The sequence below is a fragment of the Lathyrus oleraceus genome, chromosome 6 (genome assembly GCF_024323335.1).
Source record: "Lathyrus oleraceus cultivar Zhongwan6 chromosome 6, CAAS_Psat_ZW6_1.0, whole genome shotgun sequence".
Lineage (NCBI taxonomy): Eukaryota > Viridiplantae > Streptophyta > Magnoliopsida > Fabales > Fabaceae > Lathyrus > Lathyrus oleraceus.
The window spans coordinates 505,910,755-505,929,020 of NC_066584.1; the positions used below are offsets into that span (position 1 = coordinate 505,910,755).

The 18,266-nt window shown below is 36.4% G+C and overlaps 1 pseudogene; it reads right to left on the minus strand.

Annotated features, from left to right (window-relative positions):
• Positions 1-2,827: 2,827 nt before the first annotated feature.
• LOC127096458 (cytochrome c1-2, heme protein, mitochondrial-like) lies at positions 2,828-13,404 on the minus strand (annotated as a pseudogene).
• Positions 13,405-18,266: the final 4,862 nt, after the last annotated feature.

Consider the following 18,266-nt stretch of genomic DNA (forward strand, 5'->3'; position numbering starts at 1 on the left):
AAAGCGTTGAGACAAGGGGTCGTGCAAGGAGGTAGCAACAATAAGTGAATTGAAGCGGCATTATTGGTGACTTGATAAATCTTTGATCAAGGTTGTCGCACCTCAGGAAAAATATGGGGATACGACCTAGCGAAGCGCAATCGCACGCTCGCAATGATGGACTAAACAGAGTCGCCACCGAACTTTATTTATTCCTAAAAAGGAAAGGGGAAATATTGATAAAACCCAAGAAAGAACGACAGTGATGTTGGTCGTCGCAACCAAATCAGGGTTCGGGAGTCGATTACGCAAGGGGAAGGTATTAGCACCCCTCACGTCCGTTGTACTCAACCGGAACCATTAGGTTAGTTGTGTGCATTAGTGTTAGTTTGAAATGTTAGGCTTTAAGTTATTTAAGTGGGAAAGAAAGAATAGAAGAAAGGAGAATATCTTTGGATTTTTGACGAAGGACTAAACCTAAGTTTTTTATTAGTGGGCCTGACAAGATTTACAAATCCTGCTCCTACGTATCTCAACAGAGAAATCAAGGCATACGTAGTTATGGGTAGAAAATGTTTGTTTGTTGGTTGATTTTAGCGAAAGCCATATTGTATTAATCGACGAAAACATTGTTTTACCCAAAACAGATGAGGAGCGGACATATACCACACATCGAATGGATTTACAAATCATCATTCGGAAAAACATCACTTATCTCGACTCAACAATCGTGGCCGAAACATTGTTTTGCATCACCTTAAGACGATATGTCTTTCATTTATGAAAAAGGTTTTTCGATTAATCGCACGGTGGCGAGAAAAGAGTTTGATTGGTTGGATTATTTTTGAGTAATGACGAGAACTTGGATGAGCGAGATATCCATCTCGAATCCTAGTCTCAGGAGTGCGCGGTATCCACCATGTTCCATTTCCACCTTTATTGGCAAAAGTGTTTAATAAAGGTTAAGTGTTTTGAATTTGATTGAGAAAGGGTTTGAAGAAACCGCATTGACAATTTTAAATGATGGCGAGAGCTAAGATAGGCAAGGCATCCACCTCGAATCTTAATCTCAGGAGTGCACGGTATACACCATGTTCCATTTCCATCTTTATTGAAAGAGGTTAAGATAGGGATTAAGTATTTTTTGAGTTTGAAAGACGAGTACTTATGACTTGCAAGCTCTTACAGCTTGGGTCTAATACTGGGGACTACGTCTGGACATTCCACCCAGGCAGTCTGTTTCTTTCCAATATTGCTTAAAGAAAAGGTTCAAATATTTACAAATGTTTTAGAGGGAAGACGAATATTTATGGCTTGCAAACTCTTACAGATTGAGCCTAATATTCGGGATTATAATTGGATATTCCATCCAGGATAATCTTTTTCTTCAAATTTTATTAAGAAGATGGTTTGAGATATTTACAGGCGTTTTGGAGAGAAGACGAATATTTATGGCTTACAAACTCTTACAGCGTGAGCCTAATATTCGGGATTATAACTGGATATTTCATCCAGGATAATCTTTTTCTTCAAATTTTAATTAAGAAAATGGTTTGAATATTTACAAGTGTTTTGAAGAGAAGACAAATACATAGGGCTTACAAGCTCTTATAACTTGAGCCTAATATTCGGGATTACGACTGGATATTTCATCCAGGTAATCTTTTTCTTCGGATTTACTTACGAAAATAATTTGAAAATAAAAATAAGGTGATTAATGAAAAATATGGTGGGTTTTAATTATGTGTCCATTTTACCAAATTATTTAACGACTCAAGGTCTATGTGCAAGAGTAACTGAATCATGGGTCAAATATACAGGTAAATATTCATGCAAACAAAGATCAATACAAACGAAGCATCCAATGAATCAAGGTCATGTCTAAGACTAATTGAAACCCCTTTTTGTCCCTTTTTATTATCATAAGGTTAAATCAAACATCTAAAGAATTTAAAAACTTTGATTAAAAAAATGATAATAAAAAAAAATAAGTAATAATAAATTAGAAATAAAGAAAATAAGTATTTACATGAAATCTAAAATCTTTTGCTTTAAGTCTTGAATTAAATATCATAACAATAAAAAATGCTCTTTTATTTTAAACAAAACAAAAAGATGAATGAGCCAGGGGGTGCCATAAGTGAATAAGGACAAAAGCCTGCAAGAGGCAGCCTTGCTGGTGGGCGCCCAAATCTTGCGGAGGCGGGTTGGTTCGGATTCTACCCGATCCAGAACCTTGCTTACCACAAAACCATATGCAGAGTATCTAACCTGGCGATAAGGCGTTCGTTTCCTTATGAAACTCTCAATGCGAAATTTCAGAAAAAATGAACAAAACTCCACCGATTGACGCCCTCTGTTTCTCACATTGTTTCCCTTGCCAAACAAACGCTTCTCAACTGTGTTTATTCTCCTTCGTTTGCTATGTCTTCATCTCGGATCTAATGGTTGTTAGAGCGGCACATGTATGCTTCCGACGGTGGTGAGCTTGTAGTGTGCTTACACGGCGGAACAGAGGAAGTATCGTGGTGGTGGCTGTGGTGTAAGTTCCGACATGCGGCTCACGGTCAATTTGAAGAAAGTGATGACGGTGACACGTTGTTGTTCGGTTTTGGAAGGTTGCAGCGGCGGTGGCGGTACTGTCTTGAGCGGTTCTCGCGTGCTAGATTTGGGTTGTTTCCTTTCGATGCATTTCCTTGTATTTCACTATTTTGCTTTGATCTTGCAATATTATTGTTGTGAGAGTTATGTTACCAAATCATTCGACAACATGAAGTTTCACCTTACACGGAACGTGTTCGATGAAAGTCTTAACAAACTTATTTCTTCTTTTTGTTTCAGGTTTATTGTGAGGCATGAAGGAAATTAGTTGACAATATCAAGAACCAACTTGCGGGACTTAAGAACAGACCATCGAAGACGTCGATAATATGTAGCTTGGAGTAATGCCAATGAAAGTACAAATATCCATTTGAATCCCATCAATTTTCTCTCTTCCATTTCAGGTTCTGCAGCCCAAGACAAAAATGACACGACATCTTTCCCCATCTGAGCTTCTGTGGCAGGGGTACCATCTTCATATTCAACAGCACTGTCATTAAGCATCTTAGGCATGGCAATGGCCCCACAGGGAAAATAAGGATTGTAATGCAATCCTTCTCTGATCGAAACGCTAGCAGGGGGTCACAGTAATCGGTTAGGAGGGCAAACACATAATTCTGGCCATTGTGACGAGCTTTGGTAACAAGACTTAGATCTGGAGGATAAGCTCCTCCATTAGCAAACCTAGCAGCTGATTCATTTGCATATGGCTGAGGAAATCGGTCATTGAGTTTACCAGGGCGTGAAAATATCTCGCCCTCATCATTAGAGCCATCTTCCACCTCAATCTCAGCAGCCATGGCCTTTACCATTTCTTCTGTGTAAGCAACACCAACCAAATCACGGTATGATATCAAAGACATGGAATGGCAGGAAGCACAGACTTGTGTATGAACTTGATGACCACGACGAATCGAAGCATGATCATATGAACTGGGGATGCCTTCATGAGGCCATGGATAGTGTGGAGATGCGAGGCCGTTGAGAGTGGTGACCAGCGGATTAGTTGGTGTTAAGTTCTGTAAGGTTATTATTGGTGTGCAGCTCAAGGATAAAAACACGGTAAGTTTTGGCAGAAATCGGAAACTCATTATAGCATGGTGGTTTTGAAATGAGGTTGTGGATGAGTTAGTGATGGTGCTGTTATGTTGAGCGTGGCGTTTGGAATGTGAGGTTGGTTAATGTCGTTACAATGGTGGCATAGTAAGATGAAAGAAGTGAAGTATCACTGGTTTTTTTTGTGCCCCTGAATAGGGAGGATTCCTATGTTTTTATGCAGAAGGGAAAGGGATTTTTTTAAAATGTTATTGTTTTTTTTTCCAAAAACCTACCTCTCTGTCCTTTTCTAATGGCCAGCCAAAGGTTGAAAATGGATCGCAGTAAGGTCCAAAAAACTTTCTTGGTACTGAGCAAGTGTCCCCCTTTAAGGTGACATTCTCTCTCTTAAAATGAGTTGTCAAGGTACAATTGTGAAGAGAATCCGATGCAAACATTTTTATTATTTTCTCTTTTTGAACTCACAACAAAATTGATAAGTAATAAAAAAAATAAAATAGAACATATCATGAATTTCTAAAACTAAATTAATTCTAATTAAACCTTTATTATTATCTTGTGAGTTAGAAACAACTCTCATAATTAAAAAAGAATTCAAAATAAACAAAACAAATTGTTCTAACAAGAATAATATTATTTACTTAAAAAGCGAATTAAAAATGAATAAAAGTCGGGCAAAAATTCGCTCGAAAAATTAAATTGGACGCACTAAAATGATCAGTACGAAATATACTTATTAAAAAAATACAGCATTTTTTTTAATTTTGAAATAAATTTTGACCGGTTAAACAGGCTTGAGCTGATCAAAAAGTGGCTGAAAAATTAGCTGAAAAATAAATCGAGCATATCAGATTGAACTACACAAAACGTAGATTAATAAAGTTGATGTCTGGAAGCTTGATTTTAAAAGTTTTCGTCCACTAATTTGACGCACACCTATCGATTAATTCAACCGGTTTGCCTGTAAATCCAAAAAAAATTATTTCGACTGATATTCTAGGCACTATGCGGTATGGAATGCATGGTATGCTATGTAGACATGCAATAGCTATGATGAATGTATTGAATCAACGATTCAGGGTCAAAATTGGGGTGTGACAAAGGTTTTTGGAGGTGCTAGAGTCAAGAACAAACTTAGGGTTTGTGGGATTTGATTTTTCATCTCTTGTATTGATACATTTACAAAGTAAGATTTATTATATTAATATCTCAATTCAATTTCGAATTAAGGGCAGACGTACCCATAACGAGGTCGATTGGGGAACTGCCTAAACAAATCCTTGCATACTCTATCTCTATCTCTTTTATTTTTTGACTCGCAAATTATCAATTGCTTTGATCACCGAATCAACATAGTTTGGATAATAATTTTGATTACATTTTGAATATTGTGCTTGTTGTATTGATCATTAACCATTTGGTTATGATTCGATTTCTTAGACAAACAAACACCATATAAAATTCCAAACTTTGGTTTTCGCACACCAAGTGTTAGACAAATTGCTTGACTTAGTTTTTTTTTGTGTGAATATAATTAGAGACAGACTTTTACTATTGTAGATTATTTAATTAGTTGTGCTTAATAGTTGTTGATCGACTTGTGATTATTATCATTTTATTGGTACTATTACGCATATCCGGATTTTTCAATAGAAAATTCGGTTAGGCGATTTTGAATCTGGAAAATATTTGAAACTTGCTTCCATGCCAAAAAAATTCTAAATCAAAGTTTCAAATGATTTTTTAACTTGGGATATATTCACCCCCTATAGATCTAGGTTTATCGTCTAATAAGGAGCACACCTTATATGATACATGCAAATACCTCAGCTAGAGTAGATATTTTCGTGAAGTTTGTCTTAAAACGATTCGCCCGTTGCATGGCAAAATTCTGATTAGGGTCCATTACTCTAGGTACCCTTTTGTCAAAACCCTATATTAATCCCTGGTGAGAGGTTGGGTAGAAAAGTTTTAGAGTTATCCAATTATAAGGATCCTTCCCAAATAGGTTGTTTTATGGTTCTATTACCCATATCGTCTTGAGCCCACACATGAAATTGCATAAAAAATATGCATAAACATGGCATTGCATTTTTGCATAAAAATAAAAGAATGTTCATGCATCCGCATTCATCAGCATGCATACCTATTTCCGCATAAAAAAACTCATATTACCTCTTGTCCATAACGTTATTTGATTCCCTGATACCTATAGTGAACTCGTGTTAGCTACTAAAGGACATTGGAGCGTTTGGAACTGAATCAAGTTGTGCTAAGAGAAGACATAGATGTTATGAACCGTAAGGTGGGTCAGATGTTGGAAGCTCTACTAGCTCTACCAAGGAACAATGTTCAGCATGTTGTTATGGAGAAGGTTGATCCTACATCAGTCTTTACTGTGGAGAATAACCCATTATATGATTCTCATATGCAAATGGATGATCCTATTCAACCTCAGCCAGCGCACAACATTGTATCCAATAAAATCTGTACGGTGCAAAGACGCCCCACTGTTCCAGCTGAGCATATCCCGCCTCTTCACGCTACTAAAAACCCCTAAGAGGTAGATCTAGTGATAAATGCCATAACTCATCAGGATATCGAAGTTATTCAAATGTGTCGTGTTTTGGGTGAAAAAATAAGATCTGTATCAAGAAAAAATGCGTATGATTTGGATGATGTACACATGTGCTTAGTGCCAGACATCGTAACAAAGTTCAAAATGTCATATTTTGAGAAGTACAAAGGGTTAGTTGTCCAAAAACTCATTTGACGATGTTTATTTGAAAGATGGTTGCATACGCTCATGATGACAAGTTTCTCATCCAGTGTTTTGAAGATAGTCTTAGTGGTGCATCATTAGAATGGTATACACAACTAGAAAGAAACAATATCTACATCTGGAAAGACTTGGCTATGGAATTCCTGAAGCAATATCAATACAACACTTATATGGATCCTAGTCATACTCAATTGCAAAATCTTTCTCAGAAGAGTAACAATTCGTTAAAGGAGTCACCCAGAGATGCAGAAAGTTGGTTGCTCGCGTTCAACCATTAATGCTTGATAGGGAGTTGGTTGATATGTTTCTGAGTACCTTGTAGAGCCCATACTTGGAAAATATGTTAGGCATTGCTTCTTCAGGTTTATTTGACCTGGTGATAGTTGGGGAGTACATCGAGAGTGGTCTGAAAAGCGAGAAACTCTAAGGCACCTAAAATAACCAGACTAGTGAGAAGGAATCTTCTAGCGATTCTCAAAAGGAAGAGGAGGATGAAACTGATACAATCTGGGAAGCTCCTCAAGCTCTGTCTCATGTATTATATGGTTAAAATCCGCATGCAATGGCTATTCAATGCCAACAACCACTATTTCTCGGTCCTCAGTACCAACAACCATAAGTCGCTCCACACGCAAGGCAGCAAGCCTATGACCGTGAATGGATTTGGATCGTCTCAAGTGAAAGTTTCACATGAGTAAATAATGTGGACAATCCACCATTAGTTCTTTTTAAAAATTATATTATTGTATTTGATTGAAAAAAGGATGGGTTGGGATTTCACTTCACATAAAGTGCACGGGAGACAATCTCCTCCTGACCGTGAATATTAGAATTAACATCAGAATCAACACATACCCTAAAATAATTTAGAAAGAAGGAATGCTCATTTAGATCCAATTCCTATGACCTACAATCAACTTCTACAACATCTGGTTCAAAGCTCGTTGGTGGTTCCCAAAATTCTTAAGTTGTCGCCGAAGCCATTCCTGTCTGGGTATGATCCCCAATGTGCAATGCATATATCACACTTGATCAGCAAGGCACTCAATCGGGGACTGCAACACTTTTAAAGCTAAAGTACAACAATTGATTGACAAGAAGTACTTAACCTTTCAAGGAGGAAACTTGTTGGTTAACGGCAACCCCATACTCGAGTGAATGCCAAGACTGCAAGAAGCATCCCCTGAAGTTGGTAAATTAAACAAAAAACTCATCCTCATAGTTGATTATCATTAGCTTATCTTTATCATTTTCATTTGCAATTTCATTGAGTGTTAAAGTACTATTTGCTTTTAAGATTGTTGTTTCTAAATGGTAATGAAATGAAAATGCATTTTCTGAATCAATCCATTTGTATTTACTATGCACATATTCATTATTCATAAAACGAAAAAACAATATTTCTTCATTTCACCTTTCTTTATCAAACTTTCGACTAAGCATAAACCAGAGGGAGAATGATAAAAATGAAATACTCAAGATTATTGATAATATGCTTTCGAATAAAACTTTGTTGATGATGTAAGGCATTGCTTAAATTCCAAAACAACAAAGATATAAGGAATTTAATTCATCGTCAATCCCTTTTGAGTCTAGAAGTTGGTGTTTCTTTTTATGAAAAAATCCTTAATCCGAACCAGGGGCGGGTAGTCTTCATTTAATTTGGATATGCATTCAAATCCCAAGAAAAAACACCTCATTTGAGGTTCAACCGCATCCTTTCTTCACACACATCACACAATGTCGAAGAAGTAGTGAACATTCAAAAGCTTACAATGATTATTTCTCTTGAACCATCAAAATATTATAGTCACAACCCTTTCAGCTCTTTCAAAATCAAGTGAACAAATGTCATACAATTTATTCCTAGGAAAAAAAAGGAAAAAAAAAAAGAAAGCCCACTAATTCAAAAACCAGAAAATGACTTATGCAAAAATTAGGGCATCCCGCTGGACTAACAACTTAAAAGAAATAATCTAGGCAAAAACTAGGGATAAGAAGAAAATCAAGAAAAATGATCACCAAAAATCCTTAAACAAAAGAAAGAACAAGAACAAACTTGTATGACTACCAAACAAAAAGTAGGTGACTGCCACCTAAAAAAACTCATGGGTTCCCGCACCATAACATTTTCACCTTCAAACTCTCTTGAAACTTGAATGTGTGTGTTAAGTCATCTAAATGTAGGACTGAAGATCATCATGCATATTGGTGTGGGTTAAAATTTGAATTTGGGTCTTGTATCCTTCGTTTTAAAAACCGTGAACTAGGCTACATTACAACATTCAAAAGACCTAATTGAAGCAATGTTTATTTTCAAAGCATACTCAACAAGGTTACGTTAACATGACTCCTAAGATATCTGCTAATCATTTGTATTGGTATAAGTTTCTTGTATCATCTTTCACACTTTGAATAAGTCTATGACCCATTCACTGCTTCTTTACCATCATTTCAATAATGACGATGGTTTCAAGATTTGCATAAGTATTGCATTAAAATTACCATTTTTTAATGAATAATTTTATTTACAAGTTAGCACTTAGCTTCGAGGAAGTTCCAATAGTGAACAATCAGCAAGGAAGTCATTCATTTGTAGAGGACCCAAGCTAGGGCAAGCCATCTAACGACCATATTGACCAAGTGTCATACCCCAAAATTTGACCTCCATTTTTTTATCTGACTTTTGGATTAAGATTCATTTGCATACCATTCATGTCAAGCTCATATGTATCATACAAGCATATTAACATTCATAAGCATTTTTATAGATTCAAAGGTTTGTAGTGGATTCATGGCATTATATTCATGAGTATTAATCCCAACCCTAACTTTTGCTTGTTGGATACTCTTGGTTCTTGATTTTATCATAAACCCTAGTGATAGGGGCATGTGATGTGAGTTTGCTTCTTAATCTTGTACCTTGTTCATCCCGCCTTTCATTTTGATCATGGAAAGCCCTAATTTATGGATGCTCATTGTTTAAGGCATTGTGGATCATCTGATCATCTTTTGACCATGTGGTTTGTAAAACCTAGGCCCTTGATCCCTTGTTGTTTGTCCAATCACCCGTGACTTTGTAACTTGATCCCAAACCCTAATTTAGGAGGTGTACCATGCCATAACACTTGTTGATCTTACTTAATTATCCAGTCACTTATGAATTGCATCATGCCCTAATTTCTTGCTTCAAAGCCTTGTTTAATTCATGGCGACTCCCTTTATTCATTACATTGGCTGAAGCTTAACTAAGCTTTGGTTAGTTATTGCTTTGCTTGCTTGTATACTTGTTCATACATCCATAGTTCATGTCATCATGTTACTTGCCTCAAGGGTTTTTGCTTGTCACTTGTTTCCATCCACAAGCATAATACAAGATGGATTCAAATTAGGTTGTTACTTAGTTTACAAGTGTGCTCATCATTTTAGTACATTGTTTGTGATTGCATTGATTCTTGGTATGGAGGCCATATTTTATTGTTCATGTACATACTATTGATGGTTAGTCCATTTGTGGCATTTCTAATCCATGATTCTTCCATACACATTCATGACCAGATGACCAAAGTCAACATATCATTAATATTGATTCTCAATATAATCTATGCCTTGCCTTATTAATTCATCTCATCCATTAGGCATTTTACATTGTATTCATTCACATTCACATCCATACGTTTAAGTCACCAGGTTTAATCAATTTGATAGTTTGCATTCATGGTGAACAATTACTTGTTTTGGCATACATGAGTTAACCAACATTTACATTTGTTAATCAATTTTGATGTACATTACAAATTGCCATTACAATAAAATCATAGTTTATTTCATTGTCCCATATATGTTGAATTTATCAAGTTTGACTCATTGTTGATTCTTTTCCATTTGCATTTGATCAAGCTCATTAGAAGATTAATTTGAAGAGAAAGCTTTATGCATTTTATTATAATTTGTATCCATAGAATTTTCACACATATTGAATTGGAAAAACAAACAAGAGGTTTCATTATATTTGAACCATGAATACAAGTCCTATTACATCACTACGTAGCCATGCTTTAAGATTGAAAGAATGCCATGTCTTAAGCTTGCCACACTTGTTCGAAATGCTCCTTCAAAGGCCTTCATGCATCCACCTACAATGCCATGTAACAAATTAATTATTAGCTTCATTCCCAAAGCCTCTGTATTTTTCCAAATAGACAACCATACACCAAATAGACAAATAGCACATCGAACAATGATACCGCAAGCAGCAGGTCTATGTGACCGTGTACTGCACAATAGATAGCTAAGTGCAACTGGGTATTGGGAGCAGGATAGCAATTAATTCAAAAAAGAAAAGCAGGTTGCTAACAATAACATAACCGGACTTATTTTCAAGCATACACCATATTGCAAGCATAACTATTAACAACAGGGTTCATGACCAATTCATTGAACTAATTTTAATTAACCAAACCAAATAACACATAGCTCTAACCAAACCAATTGCAAGTAAGATTTCAAATGGTAAACATGAAAACTCAATAACATAGCGGGGACTTTTTTTAGCACAGTGCCCCTTTTTTGAAATAATAATCCCAATATATCTCTTTTTGAAAAAATAATCTCAGAATGCTCCACTATAGTCCTTTGACTCGCTCATTCAAAGGACGAGTTGATGAAGGACGAAAGATGGTTGCATAGCCTCGCCCATTGATTGGACGAGTAGCAACATGAATTTTTCCCATGCATGAACTCGGTCAATGGATGACCGAGTGAATGTAGTGTTTTTATTTTTTATTTTTTAAAATTAATTTAATAAAGCTAATGAATTAATATTGTTTTTAAATAATATGTTATTACCAATGATTTTCATTGACCGAGCAATTGCTTTGTGTTTGTAGAGTCTCGGCCAATGATTGGTCGAGTATTCATGTACTAATTTTCTATAAATAGCAGGACTTGTAGAAATGTAATTCCGATCACAAAATCTATTATTTTGGTAAGAATGTCTGTTTGGGGTCTTGTATTTTATGGACAAGGTGAAAAAATCAGTGTTTGCCTCGATCCGCAATGGAATTTTAGAACACTAATTTCAGCCATCCACGTTGTCTTTCGACAGTTGGACGGGCGTCGTATGAAGGTGAGAAAAGTAGAGTATCGTTGTCCATACATAACGTTGACTGATGCAAGCCCCGATGGTACGTACATGTATTACCTGGATCGTGTAGAAAATGATGAAGATGTTCGGTGTATGTTTTCGGCACATAGTGGTGAAGTTAACAGAGGAGTTGAAGGTCCATTTGTGTTGGTTGTTGTTGTTGATTAGTTTTTTTAGTAAACTCTAAGAATTTTAGTTGATGTGATTGTACTTTGTAACCAGAAGCCTTTGATTATCAAATGTATTTCATAATGTTTGTTTCCAAAAGACATTATTAATACACAATGGTTTATATATAGTACGTGCATAGTAGTTAATAATAAAAAAAACATAATCATCTAGTGGGTCCTGCAACATTTGGACATTTCCTACGCATGTGTCCTATTTCACGGAAAATCCCACACCTTTTCTTTTCCTTCTCAACATTGTCCATCTCGGTTCTAATTCAGGTGTTGTTTGGGCGCCCTTTCTTCCTCCTTCTCATAGAGTCGTCGTGGCAAAGAGTAAATCCTTCATATTGTGAACAATTCTCCTCATGGGGAAGTCATAGGAAACTCTCCTTATAGACCTTGAAAACGTTAAGAATTTTGAACACGTCTGGTATGTGAGTGGAGTAGTCCTGGCGTATACTCGAACATGTTGCGATTACATGGGAGTAAGGTAAGTGAAATGCCTGAAATTTCCCACAATCGCAATGTTGTTTCCTAAGATCAACGATGAATGTACCGGTTGATCGACCATTATTCTGATTAATCTTCTCTTGGACCATGAAATAGAATCTCTCGCGATCAAATTGCATGACGTTATGTGTGTTAGCTTTACTGACTTCCTCAGCCATCCCCTTGTTATGGTTATCAGTGAAAACTTGCCCAGAGGCTAACATTTTGGTCCATTGATGACCTCTTTTACCAAATAGTGATCCTAATCGATAGTACATATATTTGACCAATGCAGTGATTGAAAGGTTTCGGGTTTCTTTGAGTACCGAGTTCATTGCTTCTGCCAGATTAGTTATCATGTGACCCCAGCGTTGCCCTTTGTCAAATGCCCTTGCCCGCTTCTCCCGAGGGAGGTTGTCTATCCATGATAAAGCGTCATTGTTTGTTCTTCAGATTTCCCCCGATAGTAGTGAAATTTCACCTCTATCAACGCATAACCCATGTTAACAACTATTTTGCGTAGTTCCTTGTCTTTAATCTCATGCATGAAGTTTTGCGCAATGTGTCTAATGCAATAAACGTGTGAAGACGGAGGATACTGCCATCCATTTTCTGGATTTTTTATATGCACTCTTTATCGATTCATGCATGTATGATATTAGACACAAATTTGGTTAGGGAGTAACGTGTATTCTCAAATTCTTAAGAAAGAAAATCCAAGCATCCTTTGTCTCACTTACAACCAATGTGAACGCTATTGGAAAAATGTTCTCATTCCCGTCCTGCGCCACAGCCATCAACAGAGTCCCTTTGTACTTGCGATACAACCATGTTCCATCAACCTGCACAATAGGTTTACAATGCGCGAAACCACGTATACATGGTCGAAACGCCCAAAAAAGACGATGAAAGATCCTTTGGTCACCCAAGTGTGATCCATCATTTGAAATCACAGGTAAGGATTGAAATTCTATAATAGTACCTGGTAGATATGTTTTCATTACCAGTATCCACTGCTGCAGATCGTTGTAAGATGTCTCCCAATTTCCATACAATGACTCAATTGCCTTATACTTTGCAATCCATGCCTTTTTGTAGGATATGATATACTTGTATTTTTCAGCAACATGAGCGATGATCGCCTTCACCTTAAGAGAAGCGTCGTGATTTACAAGATCCATTATGCTCTTACTAATCATTTCTGAACTGCGTTAGGTATGGTCTTGTGACATGGAAGTGGTTGTGCATGTATGAGGCCCACCAGACTTACCAACTTTCCACATTGAGTTGCCCTTACGATTAGAAACCCTGCATTTGAAATTGCATGTAGAATTTCTACATTTGATGACATAACATACACTGTCAGATTTAGTCATAGAATAATCTAGACAACATTTTATATGTCATTGTTGCAACGCAACAACACACGCTTCCTTATTTTCAAACCCGATGCCCTCCTCTATTTCGTCAGCATTGTGAATTGGTATAAAACTTCCAAAAACAAAGATTGGTTCAGCATCATCCAAACTTATATTTTGCATGTGAGCAGTTGGGTTGTACAAACTAATCAGTTGAGCTCTTAGTGCAACAGTCGGTGTGTCGATGATATCTTCATTGCCATCGTCATCGCTAACACCAAATAGATCTTCAAATCAGACCTCTTCTTGATCATCCTTGCTATTATCGCCTACCTCTTCATTTGGTATGAAAGGTTCATTATCTTGAGTCGGTTCTTCGTCAATGGTTGACTCATTCTGTACTGATGTGACTGTATGGATTGCGTTGGATATGTTTCAAGATTTTCAAGTAGACGAACATATATCTCAATGGTGGGTAACTGAGAAAACGTTATATGACATTGAAACATTGACTTGACATCTTCGTCATTCTCAATAAGTGTCATTATGTAAAAGACGGTATCATCGTCTCCATTAATTAATGGATGGCAATAAATAATGTCTTCAACACAACTTTGAAACTTTTTTTCAATTCAATCTTTTAGATGAAGGAAGTCATAATTGATGTGGATTTTGAATAAATGCACACTTTTATTGCTAAATGAGAATCCCTCATTAACATATGTGAAAATTGACCCGTTAGAATGGATAGACACAACTAAATTTCTTTGAGCCATTTGGATATAGATATGGATGTCGGAGATTTGGTTTGTTGACAATGAATACCATTAATGACCTAATTTATAGTCAAAAACAATTTCCAAGGATACCAAACCCTAAACCCTAACTCGACCATTTATTGGGCGGATTAAAAATCAGTCAGAAGTAGCTCGTCCTTTCATTTCACGAGAGATAAAGTGTGAAGACCAAGCTCGTCCATTGGTTGGACGACTCAAAACCCTAGAAGACTAAGCCCGTCCTTCCGTTAGACGAGTCAACACAATGCCATGCCTAGCTCGGCCATCCAATGGGCGGGTCTGGACGCATACATATTTGGCAGTTCCAAGTCCAATCAGCCAGGGAATCCTTGATGCAGGGAATCCTTGCAAGGAACACACTAAAGTTTTTTTTGCATGCATGCACTCATAAGTTCCATCAACCTACACTATTTTCACCAATTGATTTAATATTTTTCCACCCCTATAAATTAACCTTTCATCTATAACTAATTTTCATCAACTACCTTCAGTTTCTCACATAAAATATTCATTATCTTCTATTTCACATCTATTTCACAACTCCAAAATATCTTTGTTGTGGATGGGCGAATCACACCGTGGGACAGCAACGAACATTGTCGAATATGTAAGTCTGCGTATTCTTTACTTTTTTTTTAATTCGGCTTCTCATCACAAAAAAATATTCATTATCATTTTTATATGAATTTCAGGAAGACACTAGGTTCCGGATCCATTCTCATACTTACATTCAACCAAGTGCGGTTATAATACAGTATTTGAAACTAGCAGGTTTTGCAAATGTAGCCAAGATAGCAAGTTTAAAAGTAGACTATAAACTAATTGTTGCATTGTTAGAGAGATGGAGACCTGAGACACATAAGTTTCATTTACCAACTGGTGAATGTACTATCACACTGGAGGATGTGAGTATGTTACTCGGTCTCCGAATTAATGGTAAAGTTGTTAATAGCCCAACAAATGTAACTAATGATGTTTACATGGAGAATTTAGGCGTCGAACCGACCACTTCAGATAAAAATGGGGCTTCTGTCAAAATTGTTTGGTTAGAAGCTCTATTAACACAGCTAAAAAATAACTCTACCCCGATGGAGGTGGAAAACATTCTCCATGCAAAATTTTATATTTTACTATTAATTGCTACTTTTTTAATGTCAGATAAGAGTCACAATTTATTGCATGCTTCTTGGTTACCTTTAGTATGAGACCTAGAAAAATGTAACACATACAGTTGGGGTTCTGCTTGTCTGGCAACATTATATAGACATATGTGCAAGGCAGCCCATAAAAGAGTGAAGAGCATAGGAGGATGTGTTGTAAGTGTCTGGGCATTCACACACATACCCTTGTTTGCCCCAGTTAGTAACGAGGTTCCATCACATCCGTATGCATTAAGGTACTGATTTTCATTGAATGCAATCGATATTTCTCAAAATTAATTATACATCGCGTTAATATTTTTTTTCCAATGCAAGATGGTGCAAATGAGGTATGCATTACAAAAATAATCCCCGTCATCATCTACGTGGGTACCGCGTTGCAATTGAACACATGGAAGAAAACGATGTAAGTATGGTTAATTATAATATTCAACTTATCTAAATTTCTTTTATACATTCTAATAATTATATTTCTTTTAACAATTTATATGGAAGTCGTACATATAATATCCAGTGTCTGATCATAGTGACAACCGAGTTTGGAGTGCAACGACATATATAATATGTTTCTTTACCGTTGAGATGCATTAGACGGGTCGGGTCAAACTCCAATTTGGGTTCAAACAACACATTCCGTCTCAGCCAAGGTGTCTAAGTGAACACCATAATAAGACTATGGTCCAAGCTTGGGATAAACATTGGCAAGATTTAAACAAAGAAGAGCTCAAAGAATGGAAAAGGATAAGGCATTTGGTGTTACAAGGTAACTCGGTAATTGGTGATTTTAAGCCGGGTAGAGAATACATGAATTGGTTTTTGTCAATTCCTTTTACGCACGTTGCTCCGACACAATTTTGACTGATCCTCGTCAACGTGTCTCTTCTTCAACCCAACAAACAACATCACCCTTACATCAAGACATTCCCCCCACATACATATCCCAATTTGGTGCCCAACCATCATCATCAGCTCAACAAACTTACCAACACACCCAGACCACCCAACAACACACCATTTATTCCACCTCAACCCAACATCATAATCCCCACACTCAATTCCCTCAAACAAACTACTTTTACAACCAACAATATCAACAACAAACCAACCTACTCCCACCCATATAATACACTTCAATTCCTCAACCTAACTTTGATAACTCAAACCCTCATTCTCAACCCCAAACATTTAACACCATATTCGCACAACTCACTCCTACATACAACCCTGATGATGTCTACTATCCAACACACCCAACCCAACACCTTCACACAACCAACATATTCACTACTCGACCTTGACCTCATCGATGACCATCTACTGAATATACCTACTTTTTTAAATCAAGAACTTGACAATATGGATATGCCTCCAAACACATCAGAGCAACATCAAAGTCAACATTAAGGTCAACATGAAGATATATCTTCCGAGTCATCTCCGTCTCCCGCAAGACAAAGACAAGAAGACTTGGGCAAGGGAAAACGCAAAAAAGTTGGCACAAGATGTGGAACAGGCGACCACTATAAATAAAATATATTTCTTCCATGTATATCAATAAAACTATTATTACTCATTACAATTCATTATATGCCTCATTATAATATTTATAGTTTTATTATTAAAACAATTTTTTAATTTACAAAAATATTATTATTTTAAAAAAATCATTTTTATTATTTAAATATAAAAATAATTAGAAAACTATTTAATAATAATTATAATAATGTAATTAAATTATAAAATTGTATTTAAAATAAATAAAAAATAAAAAATAAAACTCCACTTCATTAGCTCGACCAACCATTGGCCGAGTCTACCCATCACGAAAAAAGCTTCGCCAATTCGTCCTTTGAATGGACTAGTCAAAGGATTAAAGTGGGACATTCTGGGATGTTTTTCTCAAAAAGGGGTATATTGGGATTTTTATTTCAAATAAGGGTTACTGTGGTAAAAAAAGTCTTAGCGTGTTCCTTGCGAGGATTCCCTGCATCAAGGATTCCTTGGCTGATTGGACTTAGAACTGCCAAAGATGCACGCGTTTAGACCCGCCCATTGGATAGCTGAGCTAGGCCTGGCATCGTGTTGACTCGTCCAACGAAAGAACGAGCTTAATCTTCTAGGGTTTTGAGTCATCCAACGAATGGACGAGCTTTGTCTTCACGTTTTTCTCTTGTCAAATGAAAGGACGAGCTACTTCTGACTGAATTTTAATCCGCCCAATAAATGGCCGAGTTAGGGTTTAGGGTTTGGTATCCCTGGAAATCGTTTTTTGACTATAAATTAGGTCTTTAATGGTATTCATTGTCAACAAACCAAATCTCCTACATTCATATCTATATCCAAATGTCTCAAAGAAATTTAGTTGTGTCTATCATCTAACGGGTCAATTTTCACAGATGTTAATGAGGGATTCTCATTTAGCAATACAAATGTGCATTTATTCAAAATCCACATCAATTCTGACTTCCATCATCTAAAAGATCGAATTGAAAAAAAGCTACAAAGTTGTGTTGAAGACATTATTTATCGCCATCCATTAATTAATGGAGACGATGATACCGTCTTTTACGTAATGACACCTATTAGAAATGATGAAGATGTCAAGTCAATGTTTCAATGTCATATAACATTTTCTCAGTTACTCGTCATTGAGATATATGTTCGTATACTTGAAAATCTTAAAACAAACGCAATCCATACAGTCACACCAGTACGTAATGAGTCAAAC